This window comes from Zingiber officinale, chromosome 7B (assembly GCF_018446385.1).
Source record: "Zingiber officinale cultivar Zhangliang chromosome 7B, Zo_v1.1, whole genome shotgun sequence".
Classification (NCBI taxonomy): Eukaryota; Viridiplantae; Streptophyta; class Magnoliopsida; order Zingiberales; family Zingiberaceae; genus Zingiber; species Zingiber officinale.
The window spans coordinates 81647369-81656994 of NC_055999.1; positions in this window are offsets into that span (position 1 = coordinate 81647369).

Sequence of the window (9626 nt, forward strand, 5' to 3'; positions counted from 1 at the left end):
TGAAGCCAGGTGAAAGTCCTGGTGAGTGAAGCCAGGCAGAAGGAAAGTCCTAGTGAGTGAAGCTAGGCAGATGGAAAACCCTAGTGAGTGAAGCTAGGTGAAAGTCCTGGTGAGTGAAGCCAGGTGAAAGACCTAGTGAGTGAAGCTAGGCAGATGGAAAACCCTAGTGAGTGAAGCTAGGTGAAAGTCCTGGTGAGTGAAGCCAGGCAAGGGAAAATCCAGATGGATCAAGGATGATCGGACATCTGGTGTTGGGAAGTCCAAGTAGGTCAAAGGATTGACTGGATACTTGGCACGAGGAAATACAGATAGGTCAAAGGGATTGACCAGACATCTGAATAGAAAAGTCCAAGTAGGTCAAGGGAGTGACCAGATACTTGGCATGACGAGAAAAGTCCAAGTGGGTCAAAGGAATTGACCGGACACTTGGTGGGGAGTCCTGGCAGGTCAAGGGAGTGACCAGATGCCAGACATAATGTTCCAACAGGTCAAGGTTGACCGGATGTTGGTTAGGGAGGTTTGGGACTTGGTTTTGGGCAAAAACCAAGTGCTGGATCGATCAGTGGATCGATTCAGGCTCTAGATCGATCCGTGCATCGATTCAGACCTTACCCAGCGAACAGAGAGCTTCTGGATCGATCAGTGAATCGATCCAGAGGTCCCAATCGATCAGTAGATCGATTGGGACGCGGCTGCTTCGCGCGATAAGCGCTGGATCGATCCGTGGATCGATCCAGGCGTTTTTTCCAGAGCACAGAGGCGCTCTGGATCGATCCAAAGCCTCCCCGATCGATTCGAATCGATCGGGATCCGACCGTTGCGTCGGGTTTATAGCCGCAGGCGGACGTTGTCTTCGGCATCGCTTCTCCGATTCACTCCAGATCTTTCGCCAACTCCTCCACAGCGCTCTCAAAGATCAGATCGCCAGTTCTTGAAGGATCTTGGAAGCTTTCCAAGTCAAGAGGCGGATCAAAGGCAAGAAGAGAAGCTAGGGTTAGGGTTTTCTGTACTCATTGTAAGCTTTGCGCTTGTATTTTGTTTCCCTTTCCTTTCTTCTTGTACTGAGAGTCTTGTAGGGCTTCTCCGCCCTCGGTAGTTACCGAAAAGGAGTGTTTTCATAGTGGAGGGTGCGTGCGTGGTGTGGATCCTTGGATTAGTCACCTCTTGTGAGGTGGATACCAAGTAAACCAACCGTGTTAGCGTTGTGTGATTTGTTTCTGTATTTTCCGCTGCACATCTTAGAAGAAACAAGCAACGCCAAGCAACGAGCACGCGACGAGCTATTCACCCCCCTCTAGCTACTTTTGGTCCTAACAAGTGGTATCAGAGCGAGGCCGCTCTTCACCGGAATCATCGCCGGAAGGGTCAAGCGTATCAAGAAAAGCTAGAGGGTGAAGAAGTTGGAGCAAATTCTTCAAGTTCAAGACTTTATCAAGCTCAACTTCAAGATGCAATTCCAAGATAGGCTTGGATTTGACACAAGGGTGGCTCCACCATACACTTCTACGAGTTTCGATTCTTGGAAATCAAGAATCAAAAATTTTCTTATGATGGAGATAGAGCAATGGTTTGCTCTAATGGAAGGCTTCAAGGCTCCAAGAAATTCAAAGGGAAAAGTTCTAAAGAAAAGCAAATGGAGCCCGGAGCAAGTCCAAAGGTGCGAGGCAAATGACAAAGTGACCAAGCTTTTGGTCAATTTATTGCCAAGCACCATCCTTTGCAAAATTGGAGAATTTGAAGATGCAAAGGAATTATGGAGCAAATTGGCCAAGCTTCATGAAGAGATCCCCTCCACTGTACAAGAGCAAGAATTATCCAGAGAGGGTGACTCTTTGGAGCAAGACCAAGAGGAGGACTCCGAGGTTGAGAGATGCTCAACCTCCGAAGAAGAGGAAATCCAAGAAGCTTCATCCTCAAGGGAATGCAACGAAGGGAACAAGGAGGGAGCATACTCCTTGTTTCATATTCAAGATGGTGAAGCCTCCACCTCTAGGATTGAGGGGGAGCAATCCTTGGTGACGCCGGATCAAGAAGAAGGAGAAGCTTCTATATCCGGGTCAAGAGACGAAGAGGAGGAAGAAGATTCTATCTCCACAAGTCAAGAAAAATCAAATGGCGGAGAATCAAGGTCCGATCAAGAGGAAGCTTCTACCTCCGGATCCAAAGGAAAAGATGCCACCCCTATAAGCAAAGGTATAAATATTTCAATTAATAATAAAAATCATATTATATGCTTTGAGTGTAGGGAACATGGGCACTACAAGAGCAAGTGCCCTAAATTGGCCAAGAACAAGGGCCAAGTGGCACAAAAAGGCAAGGTGAAGCCCAAGGAGATCATCCCCAACACAAAGAAGAGCAAGGAGCATATTATATGCTTCTCTTGCAATCGAAAGGGGCATTACCGAAGTCAATGCCCCAAGGGGAAGAAGGTGGTCAAGGCTCAAAGAGGCACTAGTCAAGGGGGAGCCTCCAAGATAAAGAGGAAGGTATCTTTTATTGAGTCTACCCCTTTACATTATGGTAAAAAACATGATAGTTCTAATTTTTATCATTTTAATGCGATTTACCATAAGAATAGGAAGCATGAGGGCTTTAAGGAAAAGCATGTGGCCCTACATGCCAAAACTACTACACCTAAGGCTAGGAATGTAGGTAAAAGTATAGGCAAGAACTCTAAGGATTGTAGCTACAAGCCTAGAAACAAAAATGCTCATGGACTTAATGGAAAACCAAAAACTAAGGACTTAGTGATGGAAAATCAAGTCTTGAGGTCAAGACTTGATAAAATGGAAAAGACCCTAAAAAGGATGGAAAATATCCTATTAGGGCAAAAGGAGCATAACCTAGGTTTAGGGGTACAAAAGCCATCCAATGGCCATAGAGGTTTGGGATACAAACCAAAGGCTAAGAAGGATGTGCCCTCTTACCATAGAGTTCCATATAGTTATGGAACAAACCCTAGGTCTAGTGGTCAAACCAAAAATACTAGGGAAGTCATCCCTAAGAGTATTTTTGCAATAAATGTGACTAAGGCTTCTAAGAAGTCTAAGAAAGTCACAAACAAGGTCACAAGGGAGGCTATCCCTAGAGTTGACCTAGAAAGTGTGACCAAGGCCTCCAAGAAGCCAAACAAGGTCACTAGGAAGGTATCTAGGGAAGTTATCCCTAGTGAATACCTAGAGCATCCAAGGAGCACCAATAGGTGTTGGGTTCCTAGGAGCATCTTCTCTACCCCATAGATGGGTTAGAGAGTGTCAACTCCGATTAGAAGGGTAGTTAACCCAACTTTGAGGAAATTGACACTCAAGGAGCATTTTCAAGGTTTTTGTTAACCTTTGAAAAATGAAATGGAATTATCATTTACTCATTGAAAGAGTAAAATGTGCCTAATGGTGGAAAAATTGATTTTAATCTTAAATGGCACATATTGGGAAATTCATAAGAACTACCAAGTTGGGATTTTGGTATGTTCTTAGGAAATTTAAGGCACTCCGGGCCTTGATTTAAGTGCTACTCTTGTGGAAAAATTAAATATGCCAACATTTGAGGATATGCTTAATTTCGACTGACATAAATTAATCAAGGGAATTAGAAATGCCAATTTAGGCTTTGGCATTTTCTTGAAGCACTTTAGGGCAATCTAGGTTTAAGTTGTAAGTTTAGCTAAGGTTTTAAGGATACTTAGATAGTTAATCTAGGAATACTTTATTTATGCTAAATCTTGCCATGATTGTTTGCCCATCATATGCCATGACATCATGTCTATTTTTGCATTCATGTTTTATTATGCAAAATCCAAAAATACCATGTCATGACATTCATACATCATGTAGTTATAGGAATCTTTCTTTTGAAAGTTATTTTATTTTGATGTATGCCATAACACTATCATGCATTAGTTTATTTCCTTGTAATTAAGGAAAAATGACATTTAACAACAATTATTGACAAGTGACATCCTAGGTGGATGTCTAATATCTCTAGAATGCCTAGATAGATATGCATGATCCCTAGATTAGGGCAAAACCAAAATCTCACATCTCACAAGGACTATAAGGTGACTTGTACGTGTTTTAGTGTACATTAGATACAAGTGAGATGTTAGGAAGATGAACAAAACTCAAGATGTTGATTTAGTGCATTCTTTTGAGTTTTAGGTTCATCAAAACACATAGTTATGTGTTTTCCCATCATTGGGAAAGCTAATGTACAAGTCATGTGCATTATGCCCAAGGAACATGATGGGATATTGGTTTTGAAAATGTTTTTAAATGTTTTTGGAAAACCTTGGTGAAGGCTGTCGTTTGATAGTAATCACCATTGAATAGTTAGACACAAACTTGAAGAAAACACTAAAGTTTTTGTAAGTTTTCAAGTTTGTGTCAATCTTTGAAAATATGATGTATTTTCATAGAAAACTATTTTTCCATGATTAAGTATGCCCTAAATAATGTCTACACGAAATTTCATGATTTTTGGATTTTTGTAGAATTCTCTAGGGGTTTCTGAAGTTGACTGAAATGGAATTTCAGCAACTATCAGAGCTCCGATCGATCCATGGATCGATTGGAGTGCCAGAATCGATCCGTGGATCGATTCAGAAGGCAATTCTCCCGCGAGCAGAAGCTCGTTGGATCGATCAGCCGATCGATCCAGGTAGTCTGAATCGATCAGTGGATCGATTCAGAAAGGTTCAATCGATTGCAACCCAACTCCAATCGATCCAAGTTGCTGATTTTGGCTGGGAAGACCTGATTTCAGCATATTTTGTAAAATACCGGAAAAATGACGAATGTTAGTAAGGGAATTTTCCGGAATTTTTGGACATTTTTCGGGAATTTTTCGGAACTCGTACGGACGAGTTGACGGGGATAAAAAAACGGGGCCTAGAAAAAGCCTGTTTGGGTTACCCCATTTAAGCGAGGAATTGTTTCTTTTATAAATTCCTTATTTCCTTTTCTTTTTCATTTATTTTTTTTCCCATGCCTATATTTCCTTCTCTCCCGAGCCTCACTCGGCCCCGACGCCGATTCTTCTCGCGCCGAAGCCCTAATCGCCGGCGTGCACTAACCGCCGGCCACTCGGCGGTTTCCTCTTCCTTCTCCTCTTCCTTTCACGGCACAAACCACTCGCGGAGCATCTCAACGCGACCACAGAAGCCGACGCCGACCTCAATCGCTGGTGCCCTAGCCCTGCCCCGACTCCAGTGACGCTGATTCTCCTCTCCTCTGCCGACAGTCGCCCTCACGGAGTGATCCCGACGCCGCCATCTCCGAGCAGCAGTGTCGCTGGCGACTCCTCCGAGGAGTGCCCTAGGTGCCGACGCCGCACCTCTCTTCCTCTTCTCCTTTCGGCATTTGAGCCCTAGCAGCGGCCGACTCTCTGTGCCAGCACCCGAGCCCTAGTGCCGTCGCTGTGCTATAGCGAGCCCGACGCCACTCCTTGCCACTGCCGCTGCACACTTTGCCCCAGTGCCGAAACCGACCCTTTCTTCTGCCCTAGCCGAGCCTCACATTGGCGTGAGTTGCTGCCCTGGATTCTACCGAGCTTTGGCATTAGGGTAAGTTGTTGGTTTAGAACTGTGGAGGTAAGGTTAGGGTTTAATTCATAGAGGTCGATGTATTGACTACAAATTTTGGTGTTTGATGTGTAGATCAGTGGCTCACTCTAGTTACGACCACGGTTCCAGAAACAGGTGTTCCATCGACAAATTAGCGACGAAGAATACGAATTTGGGTGAGCGTGGATTGAGGTAATGCGTTGTTGCGCGTATAATTGATTTAGGTCTTGATGCGGATAAGTTAATTGATTATCAGTTAAGGTTGATCAATAATTAGGGTTTTCCTAATTGAGTGAGTAGTTTGATTTAGTTATTTAATATATGTTGAGTAACTAAATTATATGTGTTAAATTAGGTAGGTTGATGATTATGACTCAGGGTTTTGCCCTAAATTGTGTTGAGAATTTTATTTAGCCATTCATTTGAATTTTAGCTAAATAAAATATCTGTGTATTGGTATTTCAGGACTTTGACGCGAGACGAGTATCTTGGAGTCAGGATTTGGACCATTTTATCGGAGGCGGGTACTTTTGACTTATTGTCTTTGATATGCTTAGTAATGAAAATAATATGTTGCATTAATTGTGTTTCCTATTTATTGCGGTTAATCACTGCCCAATACATGTTACCTGTTTGATTGATTGTTTGATTGCATCTCGTATTGGTCTTGTACCTGATCTATCATGCTCATGGGTAGTGATATAACCACGTTTCACATGTTCAGGACCTAGGTTTGCTACCTTATTGATCAGTATATCTTGATATGATTTATTCGCTTTCGTGCACATTATGATATGTCCAGAGGTTGGATTAGTATATTACCATGCTTAGTGACATGCACCATTTGCATGATCGCATTCTGTGCGATAGATTGCTCCATTATTGTCGAGCACATTGCCAGTTTCATCATTGTTCGGTGCTCCGTTGTGACGCTCATGGGTAGCGAGATACAGCGTGGTAGCACGTCAGTTTGACTCTTCCGGTGCTCCGTTGATCCGCTCAGGGGTAGTGTGACGCAGCGTGTAGCACGTTAGAGATTCCTCCCCGTCATAGCGTACCGGGAGTTGAGAGCATTGCGCTCCCCCATTTATGATTTGGGGTAGGAGTACGTATGTACTCCGACAGCATCCCGTCCACTCGATCACTCATCGAGTAGTGTTGCGAGTGCACGGTTGTCACCCTACCCACTCGGTCCCATTGTTGTTGTGAGCTGGCGTCCGGGGTGACCATGACATTGGCATCATATGCATGATGCATTTCTTGTGTTTGTGTTTGTTGCACTTATATGCCGCATTGCTTGGATACCTTGATTGACATGCATACGGTCTTCTATACCTTTCGGACTGTTTGTCCTGTCCTGGTTAGTACAGATTCTCTCCTGTCTTCTTGGTTTGTAGTTACCTTTATCTTTATCGGAGACTGTACGCATGATTAGTGCTAGGTGTTATTTCTTTACTTTGCATATCAATTGTACTGAGTGTTGGACTCACCCCGCCTCCATTGTTGATATTTTCAAGTTTTGTCAGGAGAGAGTTCCAGTTGTTGGTCCCTGCAGACCTCGAGGATGTGATTGGTTTTCGTTTGGTTTCCTTTTCTGTTCTAGACTGTTTGCACTTGTTATGTTCTGGATTTATTTGCTTATGGACATGATATAGATTTTATTATATCGATGGATTTGGATTTGGTTTTATTCTACTACATGCTTGCCTGGACGTCGTCGGATTTGAGTTTCACGAGTGTAGTGGAGTAGGGTGGATTTGAGTCGAGTATTATTTCATTGCTATTATTAGCTGCGTGGTTGTGACAGCCAGAGGATAGATTATATATAACTGCGTGGTGATGTTTTATTTTATTATTATTATTCCGGGTGAGGTATTTGTGAGATGTAGAAAGTTTGGATTGTCCACCGGGGAGATCTGCCAAATTTTTTGACGGGGACTCCTACGGGCGTGACAATTTAGTGGTATCGGAGCGAGGTTTTACGATCTTTTGTTTTGTATTTTGGATTTTCGGATTTAGTGATACCAATTTATTATTTGTATCGAGCGGGTTATGATACACCTTTTGGTGTTCGAGATTTATCGGATACATTGTGGGTATTCGGATATTTGGGTTAGCAGTTTGCAGTCAAACCGGCATTATTGATTTTCGATATGGTTATGTTTGGATTTCCGTTTCGGATTTATTTGGATTTGTACGGAATTTTGAGGTCAAATTGGGGATTGGACATCTCTAGACAGCAAGTAGGTATGTTGTTATTTTATGTTTGTTATATTGGTATTGATATCTGTAATTTAATTTAACAGATATGAGACGATCTACTCGTATTGCTGCGAGACGTGGTGCTGGACGACCACGTGGGAGGACCACGGGATCTCTGGATATGCCAGAGATGCCCACTGTTAGTGAGCCTGTCAGTCAGGGACAGACTCAGGATGCAGCGGGAGCATCGGGCTCTCAAATTCCGATAGCTCCTGTAGAGATACCTACTTTGGCCACACCGACGGTATCCACGCCTACCCTGTTTACCGTACCATCAGGAGTACCATTGGTGTACCCGACATCTGCTCCAGTGCAGCCTACGACGTTTTCAGTGCCACCACCACTTGGATCTACAGTGTATCCTATATCAGTGGCACCAGTGCCCCCAATGCCTACAGTAGCAGCAGCTGCACCATATCCGGTACCTTATTCTACCGTACCTCCAGTTGCCACCACTTTTATTCCCCAGGCAGTACCACCGACGACCTATGCTCCGGTATATACAGCAGCACCGGGAGTTCTTCCTCCGGTTTATTCCGCGGTACCACCGGTAGTATCAGCTCCAGTGTTTCCGCCAGTTCCTGCAGCCGTCCCAACACAGATCACTGATATTATCGCTGCACGAGCTAGGATTCCAGCACTGGCCGAGTCGATGAAGACTCGTTTCACTCTTTTTCGCGGAGATCTCGATCCGAGTATGGCTCTGTCATGGATAGAGACTATGGAGCAGACTTTCTTCTATATGGCTTGCTCCGAGTGGGAGAAAGCTGCTTACCATTTACGGGATGAAGCTAATACCGTGGGTTACTCAGCGTGCTATTATTGGTGAGCGCAACGTGGACCAGGTTCAGAGAGGCTTTTGAGAGTCGTTTCTTTCCGTCCTATCGGATGGCTCGTGATTTATGAGTCGAGGCGGAATAATCGCTCGGACCGAGTATATCTTGAATTTCTCGGTTGGCTCGTTTTGTCGAGTTAGTTGCGGAGGACGAACTCGCATGATCACGATTTATCTGAGATTGGATGGTTATCTACATATACTTGCGGATTAGGGATTACATCTTACTCGATACATTGAATCGAGCTTTGATGATAGAGTTAGCTCGGCAGACAGCATATCCGGACAGGAAAAGAAAGCATACGGGTCAGACATCGAGGCAGGTCCAGCAGACAGATCAGGTCAGAGTTCTTCAGGGTTCTCGTAGGCCTCGAAGTCGGGACAGTTTTCCTCAGGACGTTTCCGGTCTCCTCGGCAGGATCGAAACAGTCCACCAGCGATATACTGATGTTTCGATGTGGTTCCAGAGACCACATCACTTCAGCTTCTGGAACAGTCGGTTTGCTTTTATTGCAAACGGGCACCAGAGCCGAGATTGTCGGTGAAGGCTCGGGCCGGAGGGTCGGCAGAGGGGCAGTCTAGTCGATCGGTGTCTCGGCGAGGAGGCGGAGATTCACACCTCACGGCGTCGGGAGCAGCTCCCTCCGCGGCATTTGGCATGCTTGGGCAGAGTACTCCAGTGCTTCCCCAGAGTTTTGCTCCAGGACCTTATTATCCGACTCGGGGGCAGTATCAGACTCAGTCTCAGCCTCAGCCAGCTGCAAACAGCCGCTGGCAGCGCTACCACCTCCTCCTCCGCCGAGACCGGTCGTGTTCATGCTATTACGAGAGGATGCTCGGTGGGCGGCGGATCCGTTTTTGACGATTTCCATTTATGCATTTACGCTGATATTTTGATTGATATTGGTAGTTCGCATTCTTTTATATCCCGTACTTTTATGCGGAGATTACCTACTGTTAGGTTGAGGC